Here is a 24,933-nt window from a genome sequence, read left to right as displayed (position 1 = left end):
AAATATTCATTAAGAACGCTACTGATGTCTCCCGCCTCCACACACAGATAACCCTCATGATCTCTAATAGGCCCTACACTTTCTTTAGTTATACTCTTAAACTTAAAATATTCATTAATATCTTTCGTGTTTCCTGGATTTTACTTGCCAAGAATTGTTCATGTATTCACTTTGCTTTCTTAATTTCGTTTTTAATTGCAGTCCTGTACTTTCCGTACTCCTCTAAACATTCTGCAGTATTTAGCACTCGGTATCTCTCATCCACCTCCCTTTTATTCTTTCTACTAGCCTGTATGTCCACAGAAATCCAGGGGAATGTACATTTGTTAGTCCCAACGTTTATCTTTAAGGGCACCAGCCCCACGGGCATTCGGCCCGGGGGAGAGTGCCTCGACACAATATCAGTCCCAGTGAGCCCATTGCAGAAAGTGTGAGAGTGAGTGTGTGAATGACCCCGATCACCGGCCCCGCAGCCCGGGTGGGAGCAGCTCACCACAATTTCAGGCCCAGGGAGGCCAGCGTCGACAGTGCGTGAGTGAGTTTGTGAATGTCCCCGAACACCGGACCCTCGGGCGGCCTGGAAGAAAGCGACTCGCCACAATATCAGGCCCAAGGAGCCCAGTGTAGACAGTGTGTAACAGAAAGCAGAGAGTTGGGATAAATGGTTCATTCTCAGACTGGCAACCAGTAACTAGTGGCGTTCCGCAGGGGTCAGTGCTGGGTCCCCAACTCTTTACAATCTATATTAACGATTTGGAGGAGGGGACCGAGTGTAAAATAACAAAGTTTGCAGATGATGCAAAGATTGGAAGGAAAGTAGTGAATGAGGGGGACATAAAAAACCTGCAATGGGACATAGACAGGCTAAGTAAGTGGGCAGAGATTCGGCAGATGGAATACAATACTGGAAAGTGTGAGGGTATGCACTTTGATGGGAAAAATCATAGAGCATGTTATTATCTGAATGACAAGAAACTGGAAAGTACTGTAGTAGAAAGGGATTGGGGGTCCTGGTGCACGAAACTCAAAAAGTAAGTATGCAGGTGCAGCAAGTGATCAAGATGGCCAAGGGAATGTTGGCTTTTATTGCTAGGGGGAGAGAATATAAAAACAGGGAGGTATTGTTGCAATTGTACAAGGTATTGGTGAGACTGTACCTGGAATACTGCATACAGTTTTGGTGTCCTTACTTAAGAAAAGACATACTTGCTCTCGAGTCAGTACAAAGAAGGTGCACTCGGTTAATCCCGGGGATGAGGGGGTGGACATATGAGGAGAGGTTGAGTAGATTGGGACTCTACTCATTGGAGGTCAGAAGAATGAGAGGCGATCTTATTGAAATATATAAGATATCAGATCACTTTCACGCCAGGCAAACTTTTCGTTCAAGATGACATCTTTTAGACGAGAACACAAAGGACATGTTCACTAAGCCACAGCATCAAGTGCGGGAAGGCGTCCATTTGCCATATATTTCCTTCTATGCTTTTCTCAGAGACAGAGGCATAAAGTCAGAGAGAATCCGTCGGGGAAGTTAAAACTGAACATCATAATATCCACGACATTGTAGAGGAAATGGTTATGCAGTGCTTGAGAGAAAGCAGCAAACACACACAAAATACCCGTATGTGCTCTCTTTGTTTGGGTATGTCTCAGATATCCATCTCAGTGTCATGCATTCATGGAGGCTGGCAGCACGGTGGGAGGCCATTCGGCCAATCGTGCATGTGCTGTCTCTTTGAAAGAGCAGTCGTGCCTTCTCCCGCTGTTATCTCATTTTCTCTCTCCCTCCTCAGTGCCCCACACAACAGGCAAACAGAAGGAGAACACTCTACTAACGAGGAACTGGTGCAGGGAGTTGTTATAAATTTCGTCATGTACATATTTTAAAATTATTTTCGTTCATTTGGTTCTATTCAACTTTTCCCAGGGTCTTTTTAAGGAGCTGCCCAAAGGTTTAAAATTGGGGATGTTAAAAATCCTACCCGTCGGGGAATTGAACCCCTGTCTCCCGCGTGACAGGCGGGGATACTCACCACTATACTAACGAGGAACTGAAAGGTGCCGAATCTGTCAGAGCAAAAATCGACCTGTGAACAGAGGGACAGAGGCAGAAGGGACAGAAATAAGAATAAGAACAGAAGGAATAGGAGCAGGAGTGGGCCATTCGGCCCCTCGAGCCTGCCCCGCCATTCAATAAGATCATGGCTGATCAGATCTTCTACTCAACCCCACTTTCCTGCCCGCTCCCCATAACCCATGACTCCACTGCAGCTCAAATATATGTCTATCTCCACCTTGAATATATTCAGTGATTCCGCCTCCACAGCTCTCTGGGGTAGAGGATTCCAAAGATTCACGACATTCTGAGAGAAGAAATTCCTCCTCATCTCCGTTTTAAATGGGCGACCGGATATCCTGGAGCTTTGCCCCCTCGTTGTAGATACCCCCAGGAGGGGAAACATCCTCCCTGCATCTATCCTGTCAAGCACCCTCAGAATCCTATACAGAGAGAGACAGGGACAAAGAGGGAGACAAAGATAGACATACAGTGCGAGACACTCAGTTTGACGTCTTGCAGAGTGGTCCGAGGGATAAGGAACTTCAGTTATGTTGAGAGTTTGTGATTGTTTTCCTCAGACGGTTAAGAGGAAATTTAATAAGAGGCTTTCAAAATTACAAGGGGATTTGATTGAGGTAATAAGGAGAAACGCTTGCCAGTGGCAGGTATGACGGTAACCAGAGGAGACCAATTGAAGATAACAGAATCAGTATGGGGAGAATTGTATTACGCAGCAAGGGCTCAGGCCTACTGAATATCTTACTGCTTAGAAATGTTATCACGGCCCAACTATCTCTCACTAAAGTCTTGTACACGTTGCTAACTTTCAAATGTTGCATTCTTCACACTGGCGTTGAGTTGATTGATAGCCGTGCTGTGATAAGCTAAGTTTGTTAGGGGGGTGCAGCCTGCAAGAAAATACATGGAAGTTTGATAATAACCGTGACTGTTCTGACACTGTCAGCTGCAGTTAAATGTGGACATGTACACGTTTAAATTGTCTCGTTCCAAATGTAATTTCCTGCTGACTTTGAAACAGCAGGCATTTTACAGAAGGCAAGGAAGTGCATTGTGTACCTGTTGAGGCAGCAGCAGTGTTGATCAGGAGCAGGCATTGCTTCGCGCGGGTGCATTGATTGGAGGCATTTCAAACAGCCCTGTTCCCTAACACGGGAATTGAACCAGGGCCGCGGCGGTGGAAGCGCCGAATCTTAACCACTAGACCACCAGGGAAGCTACAAGAAGCTACCTGCCAGCAAGCAGAGCAACGCAGACTTTCCTCCTTGTTGCTTTGAAATTCAGATCACTTTCACGCCAGGCAAACTTTTCGTACAAGATGACATCTTTTAGACGAGAACACAAGGACATGTTCACTGAGCCACAGCGTCAAGTGCGGGAAGGCGTCCATTTGCCATATATTTCCTTCTATGCTTTTCTCAGAGACAGAGGCATAAAGTCAGAGAGAAGCCGTCGGGGAAGTGAAAACTGAACATCATAATATCCACGACATTGTAGAGGAAATGGTTATGCAGTGCTTGAGACAAAGCAGCAAACACACACAAAATACCCGTATGTGCTCTCTTTGTGTGGGTATGTCTCAGATATCCATCTCAGTGTCATGCATTCATGGAGGCTGGCAGCACGGTGGGAGGCCATTCGGCCAATCGTGCCTGTGCTGTCTCTTTGAAAGAGCAGTCGTGCTTTCTCCCGCTGTTATCTCATTTTCTCTATCCCTCCTCAGTGCCCCACACAACAGGCAAACAGAAGGAGAACACTCTACGAACGAGGAACTGGTGCAGGGAGTTGTTATAAATTTCGTCATGTACATATTTTAAAATTATTTTCGTTCATTTTGTTCTATTCAACTTTTCCCAGGGTCCTTTTAAGGAGCTGCCCAAAGGATTAAAATTGGGGATGTTAAAAATCCTCCCCGTCGGGGAATTGAGCCCCGGTCTCCCGCGTGACAGGCGGGGATACTCACCACTAAACTAACGAGGAACTGAAAGGTGCCGAATCTGTCAGAGCAAAAATCGACCTGTGAACAGAGGGACAGAGGCAGAAGGGACAGAAATAAGAATAAGAACAGAAGGAATAGGAGCAGGAGTGGGCCATTCGGCCCCTCGAGCCTGCCCCGCCATTCAATAAGATCATGGCTGATCAGATCTTCTACTCAACGCCACTTTCCTGCCCGCTCCCCATAACCCTTGACTCCACTGCAGCTCAAATATATGTTTATCTCCACCTTGAATATATTCAGTGACTCCGTCTCCACAGCTCTCTGGGGTAGAGGATTCCAAAGATTCACGACATTCTGAGAGAAGAAATTCCTCCTCATCTCCGTTTTAAATGGGCGACCGGATATCCTGGAGCTGTGCCCCCTAGTTGTAGATTCCCCCAGGAGGGGAAACATCCTCCCTGCATCTATCCTGTCAAGCACCCTCAGAATCCTATACAGAGAGCGACAGGGACAAAGAGGGAGACAAAGATAGACATACAGAGCGAGACACTCAGGTTGACATCTTGCAGAGTGGTCCGAGGGATAAGGATCTTCAGTTATGTTGAGAGTTTGTGATTGTTTTCCTCAGACGGTTAAGAGGAAATTTAATAAGAGGCTTTCAAAATTACAAGGGGATTTGATTGAGGTAATAAGGAGAAACGCTTGCCAGTGGCAGGTATGACGGTAACCAGAGGAGACCAATTGAAGATAACAGAATCAGTATGGGGAGAATTGTATTACGCAGCAAGGGCTCAGGCCTACTGAATATCTTACTGCTTAGAAATGTTATCACGGCCCAACTCTCTCTCACTAAAGTCTTGCACACGTTGCTAACTTTCAAATGTTGCATTCTTCACACTGGCGTTGAGTTGATTGATAGCCGTGCTGTGATAAGCTAAGTTTGTTAGGGGGGTGCAGCCTGCAAGAAAATACATGGAAGTTTGATAATAACCGTGACTGTTCTGACACTGTCAGCTGCAGTTAAATGTGGGCATGTACACGTTTAAATTGTCTCGTTCCAAATGTAATTTCCTGCTGACTTTGAAACAGCAGGCATTTTACAGAAGGCAAGGAAGTGCATTGTGTACCTGTTGAGGCAGCAGCAGTGTTGAAATTGCAAAGGTTGATTAGGAGCAGGCATTACTTCGCGCATTGATTGGAGAAATTTCAAACAGTCTCAAAACGCACTGTTTCCTAACCGGGAATCGAACTCGGACCGCGGCGGTGAAAGCGCCGAATCTTAACCACTAGACCACCAGGGAAACTGCAAGAAGCTGCCTGCCAGCAAGCAGAGCAACGCAGACTTTCCTCCTTGCTGCTTTGAAATTCAGATCACTTTCACGCCAGGCAAACTTTTCGTACAAGATGACATCTTTTAGACGAGAACACAAAGGACATGTTCACTAAGCCACAGCATCAAGTGCGGGAAGGCGTCCATTTGCCATATATTTCCTTCTATGCTTTTCTCAGAGACAGAGGCATAAAGTCAGAGAGAAGCCGTCGGGGAAGTGAAAACTGAACATCATAATATCCACGACATTGTAGAGGAAATGGTTATGCAGTGCTTGAGACAAAGCAGCAAACACACACAAAATACCCGTATGTGCTCTCTTTGTGTGGGTATGTCTCAGATATCCATCTCAGTGTCATGCATTCATGGAGGCTGGCAGCACGGTGGGAGGCCATTCGGCCAATCGTGCCTGTGCTGTCTCTTTGAAAGAGCAGTCGTGCTTTCTCCCGCTGTTATCTCATTTGCTCTATCCCTCCTCAGTGCCCCACACAACAGGCAAGGAGAACACTCTACTAACGAGGAACTGGTGCAGGGAGTTGTTATAAATTTCGTCATGTACATATTTTAAAATTATTTTCGTTCATTTTGTTCTATTCAACTTTTCCCAGGGCCTTTTTAAGGAGCTGCCCAAAGGATTAAAATTGGGGATGTTAAAAATCCTCCCCGTCGGGGAATTGAACCCCGGTCTCCCGCGTGACAGGCGGGGATACTCACCACTATACTAACGAGGAACTGAAAGGTGCCGAATCTGTCAGAGCAAAAATCGACCTGTGAACAGAGGGACAGAGGCAGAAGGGACAGAAATAAGAATAAGAACAGAAGGAATAGGAGCAGGAGTGGGCCATTCGGCCCCTCGAGCCTGCCCCGCCATTCAATAAGATCATGGCTGATCAGATCTTCTACTCAACGCCACGTTCCTGCCCGCTCCCCATAACCCTTGACTCCACTGCAGCTCAAATATATGTCTATCTCCACCTTGAATATATTCAGTGACTCCGTCTCCACAGCTCTCTGGGGTAGAGGATTCCAAAGATTCACGACATTCTGAGAGAAGAAATTCCTCCTCATCTCCGTTTTAAATGGGCGACCGGATATCCTGGAGCTGTGCCCCCTAGTTGTAGATTCCCCCAGGAGGGGAAACATCCTTCCTGCATCTATCCTGTCAAGCACCCTCAGAATCCTATACAGAGAGCGACAAAGAGGGAGACAAAGATAGACATACAGAGCGAGACACTCAGGTTGACATCTTGCAGAGTGGTCCGAGGGATAAGGATCTTCAGTTATGTTGAGAGTTTGTGATTGTTTTCCTCAGACGGTTAAGAGGAAATTTAATAAGAGGCTTTCAAAATTACAAGGGGATTTGATTGAGGTAATAAGGAGAAACGCTTGCCAGTGGCAGGTATGACGGTAACCAGAGGAGACCAATTGAAGATAACAGAATCAGTATGGGGAGAATTGTATTACGCAGCAAGGGCTCAGGCCTACTGAATATCTTACTGCTTAGAAATGTTATCACGGCCCAACTCTCTCTCACTAAAGTCTTGCACACGTTGCTAACTTTCAAATGTTGCATTCTTCACACTGGCGTTGAGTTGATTGATAGCCGTGCTGTGATAAGCTAAGTTTGTTAGGGGGGTGCAGCCTGCAAGAAAATACATGGAAGTTTGATAATAACCGTGACTGTTCTGACACTGTCAGCTGCAGTTAAATGTGGGCATGTACACGTTTAAATTGTCTCGTTCCAAATGTAATTTCCTGCTGACTTTGAAAGAGCAGGCATTTTACAGAAGGCAAGGAAGTGCATTGTGTACCTGTTGAGGCAGCAGCAGTGTTCAAATTGCAAAGGTTGATCAGGAGCAGGAATTGCTTCGCGCGGGTGCATTGATTGGAAGCATTTCAAACAGCCTCAAAACGCACTGTTTTCTAACCGGGAATCAAACCCGGGCCGTAGCGGTGAAAGCGTCGAATCTTAACCACTAGACCACCAGAGAAGCTGCACGAAGCTGCCTGCCAGCAAGCAGAGCAACGCAGACTTTCCTCCTTGCTGCTTTGAAATTCAGATCACTTTCACGCCAGGCAAACTTTTCGTACAAGATGACATCTTTTAGACGAGAACACAAAGGGCATGTTCACTAAGCCACAGCATCAAGTGCGGGAAGGCGTCCATTTGCCATATATTTCCTTCTATGCTTTTCTCAGAGACAGAGGCATAAAGTCAGAGAGAAGCCGTCGGGGAAGTGAAAACTGAACATCATAATATCCACGACATTGTAGAGGAAATGGTTATGCAGTGCTTGAGACAAAGCAGCAAACACACACAAAATACCCGTATGTGCTCTCTTTCTGTGGGTATGTCTCAGATATCCATCTCAGTGTCATGCATTCATGGAGGCTGGCAGCACGGTGGGAGGCCATTCGGCCAATCGTGCCTGTGCTGTCTCTTTGAAAGAGCAGTCGTGCTTTCTCCCGCTGTTATCTCATTTTCTCTCTCCCTCCTCAGTGCCCCACACAACTGGCAAACAGAAGGAGAACACTCTACTAACGAGGAACTGGTGCAGGGAGTTGTTATAAATTTCGTCATGTACATATTTTAAAATTATTTTCGTTCATTTGGTTCTATTCAACTTTTCCCAGGGTCTTTTTAAGGAGCTGCCCAAAGGTTTAAAATTGGGGATGTTAAAAATCCTCCCCGTCGGGGAATTGAACCCCGGTCTCCCGCGTGACAGGCGGGGATACTCACCACTATACTAACGAGGAACTGAAAGGTCCCGAATCTGTCAGAGCAAAAATCGACCTGTGAACAGAGGGACAGAGGCAGAAGGGACAGAAATAAGAACAGAAGGAATAGGAGCAGGAGTGGGCCATTCGGCCCCTCGAGCCTGCCCCGCCATTCAATAAGATCATGGCTGATCAGCTCTTCTACTCAACGCCACTTTCCTGCCCGCTCCCCATAACCCTTGACTCCACTGCAGCTCAAATATATGTCTATCTCCACCTTGAATATATTCAGTGACTCCGCCTCCACAGCTCTCTGGGGTAGAGGATTCCAAAGATTCACGACATTCTGAGAGAAGAAATTCCTCCTCATCTCCGTTTCAATTTGGGCGACCGGATATCCTGGAGCTTTGCCCCCTAGTTGTAGATTCCCCCAGGAGGGGAAACATCCTCCCTGCATCTATCCTGTCAAGCACCCTCAGTATCCTATACAGAGAGAGACAGGGACAAAGAGGGAGACAAAGATAGACATACAGAGCGAGACACTCAGTTTGACGTCTTGCAGAGTGGTCCGGAACTTCAGTTATGTTGAGAGTTTGTGATTGTTTTCCTCAGACGGTTAAGAGGAAATTTAATAAGAGGCTTTCAAAATTACAAGGGGATTTGATTGAGGTAATAAGGAGAAACGCTTGCCAGTGGCAGGTATGACGGTAACCAGAGGAGACCAATTGAAGATAACAGAATCAGTATGGGGAGAATTGTATTACGCAGCAAGGGCTCAGGCCTACTGAATATCTTACTGCTTAGAAATGTTATCACGGCCCAACTCTCTCTCACTAAAGTCTTGCACACGTTGCTAACTTTCAAATGTTGCATTCTTCACACTGGCGTTGAGTTGATTGATAGCCGTGCTGTGATAAGTTAAGTTTGTTAGGGGGGTGCAGCCTGCAAGAAAATACATGGAAGTTTGATAATAACCGTGACTGTTCTGACACTGTCAGCTGCAGTTAAATGTGGGCATGTACACGTTTAAATTGTCTCGTTCCAAATGTAATTTCCTGCTGACTTTGAAAGAGCAGGCATTTTACAGAAGGCAAGGAAGTGCATTGTGTACCTGTTGAGGCAGCAGCAGTGTTGAAATTGCAAAGGTTGATCAGGAGCAGGAATTGCTTCGCGCGGGTGCATTGATTGGAGGCATTTCAAACAGCCTCAAAACGCACTGTTTTCTAACCGGGAATCAAACCCGGGCCGCAGCGGTGAAAGCGTCGAATCTTAACCACTAGACCACCAGAGAAGCTGCACGAAGCTGCCTGCCAGCAAGCAGAGCAACGCAGACTTTCCTCCTTGCGGCTTTGAAATTCAGATCACTTTCACGCCAGGCAAACTTTTCGTACAAGATGACATCTTTTAGACGAGAACACAAAGGGCATGTTCACTAAGCCACAGCATCAAGTGCGGGAAGGCGTCCATTTGCCATATATTTCCTTCTATGCTTTTCTCAGAGACAGAGGCATAAAGTCAGAGAGAAGCCGTCGGGGAAGTGAAAACTGAACATCATAATATCCACGACATTGTCGAGGAAATGGTTATGCAGTGCTTGAGACAAAGCAGCAAACACACACAAAATACCCGTATGTGCTCTCTTTCTGTGGGTATGTCTCAGATATCCATCTCAGTGTCATGCATTCATGGAGGCTGGCAGCACGGTGGGAGGCCATTCGGCCAATCGTGCCTGTGCTGTCTCTTTGAAAGAGCAGTCGTGCTTTCTCCCGCTGTTATCTCATTTTCGCTCTCCCTCCTCAGTGCCCCACACAACTGGCAAACAGAAGGAGAACACTCTACTAACGAGGAACTGGTGCAGGGAGTTGTTATAAATTTCGTCATGTACATATTTTAAAATTATTTTCGTTCATTTGGTTCTATTCAACTTTTCCCAGGGTCTTTTTAAGGAGCTGCCCAAAGGTTTAAAATTGGGGATGTTAAAAATTCTCCCCGTCGGGGAATTGAACCCCGGTCTCCCGCGTGACAGGCGGGGATACTCACCACTATACTAACGAGGAACTGAAAGGTCCCGAATCTGTCAGAGCAAAAATCGACCTGTGAACAGAGGGACAGAGGCAGAAGGGACAGAAATAAGAACAGAAGGAATAGGAGCAGGAGTGGGCCATTCGGCCCCTCGAGCCTGCCCCGCCATTCAATAAGATCATGGCTGATCAGATCTTCTACTCAACGCCACTTTCCTGCCCGCTCCCCATAACCCTTGACTCCACTGCAGCTCAAATATATGTCTATCTCCACCTTGAATATATTCAGTGACTCCGCCTCCACAGCTCTCTGGGGTAGAGGATTCCAAAGATTCACGACATTCTGAGAGAAGAAATTCCTCCTCATCTCCGTTTCAATTTGGGCGACCGGATATCCTGGAGCTTTGCCCCCTAGTTGTAGATTCCCCCAGGAGGGGAAACATCCTCCCTGCATCTATCCTGTCAAGCACCCTCAGTATCCTATACAGAGAGAGACAGGGACAAAGAGGGAGACAAAGATAGACATACAGAGCGAGACACTCAGTTTGACGTCTTGCAGAGTGGTCCGAGGGGTAAGGAACTTCAGTTATGTTGAGAGTTTGTGATTGTTTTCCTCAGACGGTTAAGAGGAAATTTAATAAGAGGCTTTCAAAATTACAAGGGGATTTGATTGAGGTAATAAGGAGAAACGCTTGCCAGTGGCAGGTATGACGGTAACCAGAGGAGACCAATTGAAGATAACAGAATCAGTATGGGGAGAATTGTATTACGCAGCAAGGGCTCAGGCCTACTGAATATCTTACTGCTTAGAAATGTTATCACGGCCCAACTCTCTCTCACTAAAGTCTTGCACACGTTGCTAACTTTCAAATGTTGCATTCTTCACACTGGCGTTGAGTTGATTGATAGCCGTGCTGTGATAAGTTAAGTTTGTTAGGGGGGTGCAGCCTGCAAGAAAATACATGGAAGTTTGATAATAACCGTGACTGTTCTGACACTGTCAGCTGCAGTTAAATGTGGGCATGTGCACGTTTAAATTGTCTCGTTCCAAATGTAATTTCCTGCTGACTTTGAAACAGCAGGCATTTTACAGAAGGCAAGGAAGTGCATTGTGTACCTGTTGAGGCAGCAGCAGTGTTGAAATTGCAAAGGTTGATCAGGAGCAGACATTGCTTCGCGCGGGTGCATTGATTGGAGGCATTTCAAACAGCCTCAAAACGCACTGTTTTCTAACCGGGAATCAAACCCGGGCCGCGGCGGTGAAAGCGCCGAATCTTAACCACTAGACCACCAGGGAAGCTGCACGAAGCTGCCTGCCAGCAAGCAGAGCAACGCAGACTTTCCTCCTTGCTGCTTTGAAATTCAGATCACTTTCACGCCAGGCAAACTTTTCGTACAAGATGACATCTTTTAGACGAGAACACAAAGGGCATGTTCACTAAGCCACAGCATCAAGTGCGGGAAGGCGTCCATTTGCCATATATTTCCTTCTATGCTTTTCTCAGAGACAGAGGCATAAAGTCAGAGAGAAGCCGTCGGGGAAGTGAAAACTGAACATCATAATATCCACGACATTGTAGAGGAAATGGTTATGCAGTGCTTGAGACAAAGCAGCAAACACAAAATACCCGTATGTGCTCTCTTTGTGTTGGTATGCCTCAGATATCCATCTCAGTGTCATGCATTCATGGAGGCTGGCAGCACGGTGGGAGGCCATTCGGCCAATCGTGCCTGTGCTGCCTCTTTGAAAGAGCAGTCGTGCTTTCTCCCGCTGTTATCTCATTTTCTCTCTCCCTCTTCAGTGCCCCACACAACAGGCGAACAGAAGGAGAACACTCTACTAAAAAGGAACTGGTGCAGGGAGTTGTTATAAATTTCGTCATGTACATATTTTAAAATTATTTTCGTTCATTTGGTTCTATTCAACTTTTCCCAGGGTCTTTTTAAGGAGCTGCCCAAAGGTTTAAAATTGGGGATGTTAAAAATCCTCCCCGTCGGGGAATTGAACCCCGGTCTCCCGCGTGACAGGCGGAGATACTCACCACTATACTAACGAGGAACTGAAAGGTCCCGAATCTGTCAGAGCAAAAATCGACCTGTGAACAGAGGGACAGAGGCAGAAGGGACAGAAATAAGAACAGAAGGAATAGGAGCAGGAGTGGGCCATTCGGCCCCTCGAGCCTGCCCCGCCATACAATAAGATCATGGCTGATCAGCTCTTCTACTCAACGCCACTTTCCTGCCCGCTCCCCATAACCCTTGACTCCACTGCAGCTCAAATATATGTCTATCTCCACCTTGAATATATTCAGTGACTCCGCCTCCACAGCTCTCTGGGGTAGAGGATTCCAAAGATTCACGACATTCTGAGAGAAGAAATTCCTCCTCATCTCCGTTTTAAATGGGCGACCGGATATCCTGGAGTTTTGCCCCCTAGTTGTAGATTCCCCCAGGAGGGGAAACATCCTCCCTGCATCTATCCTGTCAAGCACCCTCCGAATCCTATACAGAGAGAGACAGGGACAAAGAGGGAGACAAAGATAGACATACAGAGCGAGTCACTCAGTTTGACGTCTTGCAGAGTGGTCCGAGGGATAAGGAACTTCAGTTATGTTGAGAGTTTGTAATTGTTTTCCTGAGACGGTTAAGAGGAAATTTAATAAGAGGCTTTCAAAATTACAAGGGGATTTGATTGAGGTAATAAGGAGAAACGCTTGCCAGTGGCAGGTATGACGGTAACCAGAGGAGACCAATTGAAGATAACAGAATCAGTATGGGGAGAATTGTATTAAGCAGCAAGGGCTCAGGCCTACTGAATATCTTGCTGCTTAGAAATGTTATCACGGCCCAACTCTCTCTCACTAAAGTCTTGCACACGTTGCTAACTTTCAAATGTTGCATTCTTCACACTGGCGTTGAGTTGATTGATAGCCGTGCTGTGATAAGCTAAGTTTGTTAGGGGGGTGCAGCCTGCAAGAAAATACATGGAAGTTTGATAATAACCGTGACTGTTCTGACACTGTCAGCTGCAGTTAAATGTGGGCATGTACAGGTTTAAATTGTCTCGTTCCAAATGTAATTTCCTGCTGACTTTGAAACAGCAGGCATTTTACAGAAGGCAAGGAAGTGCATTGTGTACCTGTTGAGGCAGCAGCAGTGTTGAAATTGCAAAGGTTGATCAGGAGCAGGCATTGCTTCGCGCATTGATTGGAGAAATTTCAAACAGCCTCAAAACGCACTGTTTTCTAACCGGGAATCGAACTCGGGCCGCGGCGGTGAAAGCGCCGAATCTTAACCACTAGACCACCAGGGAAACTGCAAGAAGCTGCCTGCCAGCAAGCAGAGCAACGCAGACTTTCCTCCTTGCTGCTTTGAAATTCAGATCACTTTCACGCCAGGCAAACTTTTCGGACAAGATGACATCTTTTAGACGAGAACACAAAGGGCATGTTCACTTAGCCACAGCATCAAGTGCGGGAAGGCGTCCATTTGCCATATATTTCCTTCTATGCTTTTCTCAGAGACAGAGGCATAAAGTCAGAGAGAAGCCGTCGGGGAAGTGAAAACTGAACATCATAATATCCACGACATTGTCGAGGAAATGGTTATGCAGTGCTTGAGACAAAGCAGCAAACACACACAAAATACCCGTATGTGCTCTCTTTGTGTTGGTATGTCTCAGATATCCATCTCAGTGTCATGCATTCATGGAGGCTGGCAGCACGGTGGGAGGCCATTCGGCCAATCGTGCCTGTGCTGTCTCTTTGAAAGAGCAGTCGTGCTTTCTCCCGCTGTTATCTCAGTTTCGCTCTCCCTCCTCAGTGCCCCACACAACAGGCGAACAGAAGGAGAACACTCTACTAACGAGGAACTGGTGCAGGGAGTTGTTATAAATTTCGTCATGTACATATTTTAAAATTATTTTCGTTCATTTGGTTCTATTCAACTTTTCCCAGGGTCTTTTTAAGGAGCTGCCCAAAGGTTGAAAATTGGGGATGTTAAAAATCCTCCCCGTCGGGGAATTGAACCCCGGTCTCCCGCGTGACAGGCGGGGATACTCACCACTATACTAACGAGGAACTGAAAGGTCCCGAATCTGTCAGAGCAAAAATCGACCTGTGAACAGAGGGACAGAGGCAGAAGGGACAGAAATAAGAACAGAAGGAATAGGAGCAGGAGTGGGCCATTCGGCCCCTCGAGCCTGCCCCGCCATTCAATAAGCTCATGGCTGATCAGCTCTTCTACTCAACGCCACTTTCCTGCCCGCTCCCCATAACCCTTGACTCCACTGCAGCTCAAATATATGTCTATCTCCACCTTGAATATATTCAGTGACTCCGCCTCCACAGCTCTCTGGGGTAGAGGATTCCAAAGATTCACGACATTCTGAGAGAAGAAATTCCTCCTCATCTCCGTTTCAATTTGGGCGACCGGATATCCTGGAGCTTTGCCCCCTAGTTGTAGATTCCCCCAGGAGGGGAAACATCCTCCCTGCATCTATCCTGTCAAGCACCCTCAGAATCCTATACAGAGAGAGACAGGGACAAAGAGGGAGACAAAGATAGACATACAGAGCGAGACACTCAGTTTGACGTCTTGCAGAGTGGTCCGAGGGGTAAGGAACTTCAGTTATGTTGAGAGTTTGTGATTGTTTTCCTCAGACGGTTAAGAGGAAATTTAATAAGAGGCTTTCAAAATTACAAGGGGATTTGATTGAGGTAATAAGGAGAAACGCTTGCCAGTGGCAGGTATGACGGTAACCAGAGGAGACCAATTGAAGATAACAGAATCAGTATGGGGAGAATTGTATTACGCAGCAAGAGCTCAGGCCTACTGAATATCTTACTGCTTAGAAATGTTATCACGGCCCAACTCTCTCTCACTAAAGTCTTGCACACGTTGCTAACTTTCAAATGTTGCATTCTTCACACTGGCGTTGAGTTGATTGATAGCCGTGCTGTGATAAGTTAAGTTTGTTAGGGGGGTGCAGCCTGCAAGAAAATACATGGAAGTTTGATAATAACCGTGACTGTTCTGACACTGTCAGCTGCAGTTAAATGTGGGCATGTACACGTTTAAATTGTCTCGTTCCAAATGTAATTTCCTGCTGACTTTGAAACAGCAGGCATTTTACAGAAGGCAAGGAAGTGCATTGTGTACCTGTTGAGGCAGCAGCAGTGTTGAAATTGCAAAGGTTGATCAGGAGCAGGAATTGCTTCGCGCGGGTGCATTGATTGGAGGCATTTCAAACAGCCTCAAAACGCACTGTTTTCTAACCGGGAATCAAACCCGGGCCGCGGCGGTGAAAGCGCCGAATCTTAACCACTAGACCACCAGGGAAGCTGCACGAAGCTGCCTGCCAGCAAGCAGAGCAACGCAGACTTTCCTCCTTGCTGCTTTGAAATTCAGATCACTTTCACGCCAGGCAAACTTTTCGTACAAGATGACATCTTTTAGACGAGAACACAAAGGGCATGTTCACTAAGCCACAGCATCAAGTGCGGGAAGGCGTCCATTTGCCATATATTTCCTTCTATGCTTTTCTCAGAGACAGAGGCATAAAGTCAGAGAGAAGCCGTCGGGGAAGTGAAAACTGAACATCATAATATCCACGACATTGTAGAGGAAATGGTTATGCAGTGCTTGAGACAAAGCAGCAAACACACACAAAATACCCGTATGTGCTCTCTTTGTGTGGGTATGTCTCGGATATCCATCTCAGTGTCATGCATTCATGGAGGCTGGCAGCACGGTGGGAGGCCATTCGGCCAATCGTGCCTGTGCTGTCTCTTTGAAAGAGCAGTCGTGCTTTCTCCCGCTGTTATCTCATTTTCTCTCTCCCTCTTCAGTGCCCCACACAACAGGCGAACAGAAGGAGAACACTCTACTAAAAAGGAACTGGTGCAGGGAGTTGTTATAAATTTCGTCATGTACATATTTTAAAATTATTTTCGTTCATTTGGTTCTAATCAACTTTTCCCAGGGTCTTTTTAAGGAGCTGCCCAAAGGTTTAAAATTGGGGATGTTAAAAATCCTCCCCGTCGGGGAATTGAACCCCGGTCTCCCGCGTGACAGGCGGGGATACTCACCACTATACTAACGAGGAACTGAAAGGTCCCGAATCTGTCAGAGCAAAAATCGACCTGTGAACAGAGGGACAGAGGCAGAAGGGACAGAAATAAGAATAAGAACAGAAGGAATAGGAGCAGGAGTGGGCCATTCGGCCCCTCAAGCCTGCCCCGCCATTCAATAAGATCATGGCTGATCAGCTCTTCTACTCAACGCCACTTTCCTGCCCGCTCCCCATAACCCTTGACTCCACTGCAGCTCAAATATATGTCTATCTCCACCTTGAATATATTCAGTGACTCCGCCTCCACAGCTCTCTGGGGTAGAGGATTCCAAAGATTCACGACATTCTGAGAGAAGAAATTCCTCCTCATCTCCGTTTTAAATGGGCGACCGGATATCCTGGAGCTTTGCCCCCTAGTTGTAGATTCCCCCAGGAGGGGAAACATCCTCCCTGCATCTATCCTGTCAAGCACCCTCCGAATCCTATACAGAGAGAGACAGGGACAAAGAGGGAGACAAAGATAGACATACAGAGCGAGTCACTCAGTTTGACGTCTTGCAGAGTGGTCCGAGTGATAAGGAACTTCAGTTATGTTGAGAGTTTGTGATTGTTTTCCTCAGACGGTTAAGAGGAAATTTAATAAGAGGCTTTCAAAATTACAAGGGGATTTGATTGAGGTAATAAGGAGAAACGCTTGCCAGTGGCAGGTATGACGGTAACCAGAGGAGACCAATTGAAGATAACAGAATCAGTATGGGGAGAATTGTATTACGCAGCAAGGGCTCAGGCCTACTGAATATCTTGCTGCTTAGAAATGTTATCACGGCCCAACTCTCTCTCACTAAAGTCTTGCACACGTTCCTAACTTTCAAATGTTGCATTCTTCACACTGGCGTTGAGTTGATTGATAGCCGTGCTGTGATAAGCTAAGTTTGTTAGGGGGGTGCAGCCTGCAAGAAAATACATGGAAGTTTGATAATAACCGTGACTGTTCTGACACTGTCAGCTGCAGTTAAATGTGGGCATGTACACGTTTAAATTGTCTGGTTCCAAATGTAATTTCCTGCTGACTTTGAAACAGCAGGCATTTTACAGAAGGCAAGGAAGTGCATTGTGTACCTGTTGAGGCAGCAGCAGTGTTGAAATTGCAAAGGTTGATCAGGAGCAGGCATTGCTTCGCGCATTGATTGGAGAAATTTCAAACAGCCTCAAAACGCACTGTTTCTTAACCGGGAATCGAACTCGGGCCGCGGCGGTGAAAGCGCCGAATCTTAACCACTAGACCACCAGGGAAACTGCAAGAAGCTGCCTGCCAGCAAGCAGAGCAACGCAGACTTTCCTCCTTGCTGCTTTGAAATTCAGATCACTTTCACTCCAGGCAAACTTTTCGGACAAGATGACATCTTTTAGACGAGAACACAAAGGACATGTTCACTAAGCCACAGCATCAAGTGCGGGAAGGCGTCCATTTGCCATATATTTCCTTCTATGCTTTTCTCAGAGACAGAGGCATAAAGTCAGAGAGAAGCCGTCGGGGAAGTGAAAACTGAACATCATAATATCAACGACATTGTAGAGGAAATGGTTATGCAGTGCTTGAGACAAAGCAGCAAACACACACAAAATACCCGTATGTGCTCTCTTTGTGTGGGTATGTCTCAGATATCCATCTCAGTGTCATGCATTCATGGAGGCTGGCAGCACGGTGGGAGGCCATTCGGCCAATCGTGCCTGTGCTGTCTCTTTGAAAGAGCAGTCGTGCTTTCTCCCGCTGTTATCTCATTTTCTCTCTCCCTCCCCAGTGCCCCACACAACAGGCAAACAGAAGGAGAACACTCTACTAACGAGGAACTGGTGCAGGGAGTTGTTATAAATTTCGTCATTTACATATTTTAAAATTATTTTCGTTCATTTTGTTCTATTCAACTTTTCCCAGGGTCTTTTAAAGGAGCTGCCCAAAGGTTTAAAATTGGAGATGTTAAAAAGGCCTCCCCGTCGGGGAATTGAACCCCGGTCTCCCGCGTGACAGGCGGGGATACTCACCACTATACTAACGAAGAACTGAAAGGTGCCGAATCTGTCAGAGCAAAAATCGACCTGTGAACAGAGGGACAGAGGCAGAAGGGACAGAAATAAGAATAAGAACAGAAGGAATAGGAGCAGGAGTGGGCCATTCGGCCCCTCGAGCCTGCCCCGCCATTCAATAAGATCATGGCTGATCAGATCTTCTACTCAACGCCACTTTCCTGCCCGCTCCCCATAACCCTTGACTCCACTGCAGCTCAAATATATGTCTATCTCCACCTTGAATATATTCAGTGACTCCGCCTCCACAGCTCTCTGGGGTAGAGGATTCCAAAGATTCACGACATTCTGAGAGAAGAAATTCCTCCTCATCTCCGTTTTAAATGGGCGACCGGATATCCTGGAGCTTTGCCCCCTAGTTGTAGATTCCCCCAGGAGGAGAAACATCCTCCCTGCATCTATCCTGTCAAGCACCCTCAGAATCCTATACAGAGAGAGACAGGGACAAAGAGGGAGACAAAGATAGACATACAGAGCGAGACACTCAGTTTGACGTCTTGCAGAGTGGTCCGAGGGGTAAGGAACTTCAGTTATGTTGAGAGTTTGTGATTGTTTTCCTCAGACGGTTAAGAGGAAATTTAATAAGAGGCTTTCAAAATTACAAGGGGATTTGATTGAGGTAATAAGGAGAAACGCTTGCCAGTGGCAGGTATGACGGTAACCAGAGGAGACCAATTGAAGATAACAGAATCAGTATGGGGAGAATTGTATTACGCAGCAAGGGCTCAGGCCTACTGAATATCTTACTGCTTAGAAATGTTATCACGGCCCAACTCTCTCTCACTAAAGTCTTGCACACGTTGCTAACTTTCAAATGTTGCATTCTTCACACTGGCGTTGAGTTGATTGATAGCCGTGCTGTGATAAGTTAAGTTTGTTAGGGGGGTGCAGCCTGCAAGAAAATACATGGAAGTTTGATAATAACCGTGACTGTTCTGACACTGTCAGCTGCAGTTAAATGTGGGCATGTACACGTTTAAATTGTCTCGTTCCAAATGTAATTTCCTGCTGACTTTGAAACAGCAGGCATTTTACAGAAGGCAAGGAAGTGCATTGTGTACCTGTTGAGGCAGCAGCAGTGTTGAAATTGCAAAGGTTGATCAGGAGCAGGAATTGCTTCGCGCGGGTGCATTGATTGGAGGCATTTCAAACAGCCTCAAAACGCACTGTTTTCTAACTGGGAATCAAACCCGGGCCGCGGCGGTGAAAGCGCCGAATCTTAACCACTAGACCACCAGGGAAGCTGCACGAAGCTGCCTGCCAGCAAGCAGAGCAACGCAGACTTTCCTCCTTGCTGCTTTGAAATTCAGATCACTTTCACGCCAGGCAAACTTTTCGTACAAGATGACATCTTTTAGACGAGAACACAAAGGGCATGTTCACTAAGCCACAGCATCAAGTGCGGGAAGGCGTCCATTTGCCATATATTTCCTTCTATGCTTTTCTCAGAGACAGAGGCATAAAGTCAGAGAGAAGCCGTCGGGGAAGTGAAAACTGAACATCATAATATCCACGACATTGTAGAGGAAATGGTTATGCAGTGCTTGAGACAAAGCAGCAAACACAAAATACCCGTATGTGCTCTCTTTGTGTTGGTATGCCTCAGATATCCATCTCAGTGTCATGCATTCATGGAGGCTGGCAGCACGGTGGGAGGCCATTCGGCCAATCGTGCCTGTGCTGCCTCTTTGAAAGAGCAGTCGTGCTTTCTCCCGCTGTTATCTCATTTTCTCTCTCCCTCCTCAGTGCCCCACACAACAGGCGAACAGAAGGAGAACACTCTACTAAAAAGGAACTGGTGCAGGGAGTTGTTATAAATTTCGTCATGTTCATATTTTAAAATTATTTTCGTTCATTTGGTTCTATTCAACTTTTCCCAGGGTCTTTTTAAGGAGCTGCCCAAAGGTTTAAAATTGGGGATGTTAAAAATCCTCCCCGTCGGGGAATTGAACCCCGGTCTCCCGCGTGACAGGCGGAGATACTCACCACTATACTAACGAGGAACTGAAAGGTCCCGAATCTGTCAGAGCAAAAATCGACCTGTGAACAGAGGGACAGAGGCAGAAGGGACAGAAATAAGAACAGAAGGAATAGGAGCAGGAGTGGGCCATTCGGCCCCTCGAGCCTGCCCCGCCATTCAATAAGATCATGGCTGATCAGCTCTTCTACTCAACGCCACTTTCCTGCCCGCTCCCCATAACCCTTGACTCCACTGCAGCTCAAATATATGTCTATCTCCACCTTGAATATATTCAGTGACTCCGCCTCCACAGCTCTCTGGGGTAGAGGATTCCAAAGATTCACGACATTCTGAGAGAAGAAATTCCTCCTCATCTCCGTTTTAAATGGGCGACCGGATATCCTGGAGTTTTGCCCCCTAGTTGTAGATTCCCCCAGGAGGGGAAACATCCTCCCTGCATCTATCCTGTCAAGCACCCTCCGAATCCTATACAGAGAGAGACAGGGACAAAGAGGGAGACAAAGATAGACATACAGAGCGAGTCACTCGGTTTGACGTCTTGCAGAGTGGTCCGAGGGATAAGGAACTTCAGTTATGTTGAGAGTTTGTGATTGTTTTCCTGAGACGGTTAAGAGGAAATTTAATAAGAGGCTTTCAAAATTACAAGGGGATTTGATTGAGGTAATAAGGAGAAACGCTTGCCAGTGGCAGGTATGACGGTAACCAGAGGAGACCAATTGAAGATAACAGAATCAGTATGGGGAGAATTGTATTACGCAGCAAGGGCTCAGGCCTACTGAATATCTTGCTGCTTAGAAATGTTATCACTGCCCAACTCTCTCTCACTAAAGTCTTGCACACGTTGCTAACTTTCAAATGTTGCATTCTTCACACTGGCGTTGAGTTGATTGATAGCCGTGCTGTGATAAGCTAAGTTTGTTAGGGGGGTGCAGCCTGCAAGAAAATACATGGAAGTTTGATTATAACCGTGACTATTCTGACACTGTCAGCTGCAGTTAAATGTGGGCATGTACACGTTTAAATTGTCTGGTTCCAAATGTAATTTCCTGCTGACTTTGAAACAGCAGGCATTTTACAGAAGGCAAGGAAGTGCATTGTGTACCTGTTGAGGCAGCAGCAGTGTTGAAATTGCAAAGGTTGATCAGGAACAGGCATTGCTTCGCGCATTGATTGGAGAAATTTCAAACAGCCTCAAAACGCACTGTTTTCTAACCGGGAATCGAACTCGGGCCGCGGCGGTGAAAGCGCCGAATCTTAACCACTAGACCACCAGGGAAACTGCAAGAAGCTGCCTGCCAGCAAGCAGAGCAACGCAGACTTTCCTCCTTGCTGCTTTGAAATTCAGATCACTTTCACGCCAGGCAAACTTTTCGGACAAGATGACATCTTTTAGACGAGAACACAAAGGGCATGTTCACTAAGCCACAGCATCAAGTGCGGGAAGGCGTCCATTTGCCATATATTTCCTTCTATGCTTTTCTCAGAGACAGAGGCATAAAGTCAGAGAGAAGCCGTCGGGGAAGTGAAAACTGAACATCATAATATCCACGACATTGCAGAGGAAATGGTTATGCAGTGCTTGAGACAAAGCAGCAAACACACACAAAATACCCGTATGTGCTCTCTTTGTGTTGGTATGTCTCAGATATCCATCTCAGTGTCATGCATTCATGGAGGCTGGCAGCACGGTGGGAGGCCATTCGGCCAATCGTGCCTGTGCTGTCTCTTTGAAAGAGCAGTCGTGCTTTCTCCCGCTGTTATCTCATTTTTTCTCTCCCTCCTCAGTGCCCCACACAACAGGCAAACAGAAGGAGAACACTCTACTAACGAGGAACTGGTGCAGGGAGTTGTTATACATTTCGTCATGTACATATTTTAAAATTATTTTCGTTCATTTTGTTCTATTCAACTTTTCCCAGTGTCTTTTTTAAGGAGCTGCCCAAAGGTTTAAAATTGGGGATGTTAAAAATTCTCCCCGTCGGGGAATTGAACCCCGGTCGCCCGCGTGACAGGCGGGGATACTCACCACCATACTAACGAGGAACTGAAAGGTGCCGAATCTGTCAGAGCAAAAACCGACTTGTGAACAGAGGGACAGAGGCTGAAGGGACAGAAATAAGAATAAGAACAGAAGGAATAGGAGCAGGAGTGGGCCATTCGGCCCCTCGAGCCTGCCCCGCCATTCAATAAGATCATGGCTGATCAGTTCTTCTACTCAACGCCACTTTCCTGCCCGCTCCCCATAACCCTTGACTCCACTGTAGCTCAAATATATGTCTGTCTCCACCTTGAATATATTCAATGACTCCGCCTCCACAGCTCTCTGGGGTAGAGGATTCCAAAGATTCACGACATTCTGAGAGAAGAAATTCCTCCTCATCTCCGTTTTAAATGGGCGACCGGATATCCTGGAGCTTGGCCCCCTAGTTGTAGATTCCCCCAGGAGGGGAGCATCCTCCCTGCATCTATCCTGTCAAGCACCCTCAGAATCCTATACAGAGAGAGACAGGGACAAAGAGGGAGACAAAGATAGACATACAGAGCGAGACACTCATTTGACGTCTTGCAGAGTGGTCCGAGGGATAAGGCACTTCAGTTATGTTGAGAGTTTGTGATTGCTTTCCTCAGACGGTTAAGAGGAAATTTAATAAGAGGCTTTCAAAATTACAAGGGGATTTGATTGAGGTAATAAGGAGAAACGCTTGCCAGTGGCAGCTATGACGGTAACCAGAGGAGACCAATTGAAGATAACAGAATCAGTATGGGGAGAATTGTATTACGCAGCAAGGGCTCAGGCCTACTGAATATCTTACTGCTTAGAAATGTTATCACGGCCCAACTCTCTCTCACTAAAGTCTTGCACACGTTGCTGACTTTCAAATGTTGCATTCTTCACACTGGCGTTGAGTTGATTGATAGCCGTGCTGTGATAAGCTAAGTTTGTTAGGGGGGTGCAGCCCGCAAGAAAATACATGGAAGTTTGATAATAACCGTGACTGTTCTGACACTGTCAGCTGCAGTTAAATGTGGGCATGTACACGTTTAAATTGTCTCGTTCCAAATGTAATTTCCTGCTGACTTTGGAACAGCAGGCATTTTACAGAAGGCAAGGAAGTGCATTGTGTACCTGTTGAGGCAGCAGCAGTGTTGAAATTGCAAAGGTTGATCAGGAGCAGGCATTGCTTCGCGCGGGTGCATCGATTGGAGGCATTTCAAACAGCCTCAAAACGCACTGTTCTCTAACCGGGAATCGGACCCGGGTCGCGGTGGTGAAAGCGCCGAATCTTAACCACTAGACCACCAGGGAAGCTGCAAGAAGTTGCCTGCCAGCAAGCAGAGCAACGCAGACTTTCCTCCTTGCTGCTTTGAAATTCAGATCACTTTCACGCCAGGCAAACTTTTCGGACAAGATGACATCTTTTAGACGAAAACACAAAGGACATGTTCACTAAACCACAGCATCAAGTGCGGGAAGGCGTCCATTTGCCATATATTTCCTTCTATGCTTTTCTCAGAGACAGAGGCATAAAGTCAGAGAGAAGCCGTCGGGGAAGTGAAAACTGAACATCAGAATATCCACGACATTGTCGAGGAAATGGTTATGCAGTGCTTGAGACAAAGCAGCAAACACACACAAAATACCCGTATGTGCTCTCTTTGTGTGGGTATGTCTCAGATATCCATCTCAGTGTCATGCATTCATGGAGGCTGGCAGCACGGTGGGAGGCCATTCGGCCAATCGTGCCTGTGCTGTCTCTTTGAAAGAGCAGTCGTGCTTTCTCCCGCTGTTATCTCATTTTCTCTCTCCCTCCTCAGTGCCCCACACAACAGGCAAACAGAAGCAGAACACTCTACTAACGAGTAACTGGTGCAGGGAGTTGTTATACATTTCGTCATGTACATATTTTAAAATTATTTTCGTTCATTTTGTTCTATTCAACTTTTCCCAGGGTCTTTTTAAGGAGCTGCCCAAAGGTTTAAAATTGGGGATGTTAAAAATTCTCCCCGTCGGGGAATTGAGCCCCGGTCTCTCGCGTGACAGGCGGGGATACTCACCACTATACTAACGAGGAACTGAAAGGTGCCGAATCTGTCAGAGCAAAAATCGACCTGTGAACAGAGGGACAGAGGCTGAAGGGACAGAAATAAGAATAAGAACAGAAGCAACAGGAGCAGGAGTGGGCCATTCGGCCCCTCGAGCCTGCCCCGCCATTCAATAAGATCATGGCTGATCAGTTCTTCTACTCAACGCCACTTTCCTGCCCGCTCCCCATAACCCTTGACTCCACTGTAGCTCAAATATATGTCTGTCTCCACCTTGAATATATTCAATGACTCCGCCTCCACAGCTCTCTGGGGTAGAGGATTCCAAAGATTCACGACATTCTGAGAGAAGAAATTCCTCCTCATCTCCGTTTGAAATGGGCGACCGGATATCCTGGAGCTTTGCCCTCCAGTTGTAGATTCCCCCAGGAGGGGAAACATCCTCCCTGCATCTATCCTGTCAAGCACCCTCAGAATCCTATACAGAGAGAGACAGGGACAAAGAGGGAGACAAAGATAGACATACAGAGCGAGACACTCAGTTTGACGTCTTGCAGAGTGGTCCGAGGGATAAGGAACTTCAGTTATGTTGAGAGTTTGTGATTGTTTTCCTCAGACGGTTAAGAGGAAATTTAATAAGAGGCTTTCAAAATTACAAGGGG

The 24,933-nt window shown here is 46.6% G+C and overlaps 6 non-coding genes across 6 annotated transcripts; all 6 read right to left on the bottom strand.

The window, feature by feature from the left end:
- Positions 1 to 3,222: 3,222 nt before the first annotated feature.
- On the bottom strand, positions 3,223 to 3,295 carry trnag-ucc (transfer RNA glycine (anticodon UCC)). Its single transcript has one exon. It is a non-coding gene; the product is annotated as a tRNA-Gly (tRNA).
- Positions 3,296 to 6,008: 2,713 nt separating this feature from the next.
- On the bottom strand, positions 6,009 to 6,080 carry trnad-guc (transfer RNA aspartic acid (anticodon GUC)). The gene has a single exon. It is a non-coding gene; the product is annotated as a tRNA-Asp (tRNA).
- Positions 6,081 to 8,034: 1,954 nt separating this feature from the next.
- Positions 8,035 to 8,106, bottom strand: trnad-guc (transfer RNA aspartic acid (anticodon GUC)). Its single transcript has one exon. It is a non-coding gene; the product is annotated as a tRNA-Asp (tRNA).
- Positions 8,107 to 10,052: 1,946 nt separating this feature from the next.
- Positions 10,053 to 10,124, bottom strand: trnad-guc (transfer RNA aspartic acid (anticodon GUC)). Its single transcript has one exon. It is a non-coding gene; the product is annotated as a tRNA-Asp (tRNA).
- Positions 10,125 to 14,095: 3,971 nt separating this feature from the next.
- On the bottom strand, positions 14,096 to 14,167 carry trnad-guc (transfer RNA aspartic acid (anticodon GUC)). Its single transcript has one exon. It is a non-coding gene; the product is annotated as a tRNA-Asp (tRNA).
- A 1,955-nt stretch (positions 14,168 to 16,122) lies between these two features.
- trnad-guc (transfer RNA aspartic acid (anticodon GUC)) lies at positions 16,123 to 16,194 on the bottom strand. The gene has a single exon. It is a non-coding gene; the product is annotated as a tRNA-Asp (tRNA).
- Positions 16,195 to 24,933: the final 8,739 nt, after the last annotated feature.

The sequence above is a fragment of the Somniosus microcephalus genome, unplaced genomic scaffold, assembly GCF_052327205.1.
Source record: "Somniosus microcephalus isolate GS21.2 unplaced genomic scaffold, FLI_Smic_1.0 unresolved_chr5, whole genome shotgun sequence".
Classification (NCBI taxonomy): domain Eukaryota; kingdom Metazoa; phylum Chordata; class Chondrichthyes; order Squaliformes; family Somniosidae; genus Somniosus; species Somniosus microcephalus.
The sequence above is the reverse complement of the archived record's forward strand: the minus strand, read 5'-3'. Positions and strand labels throughout refer to the sequence as shown.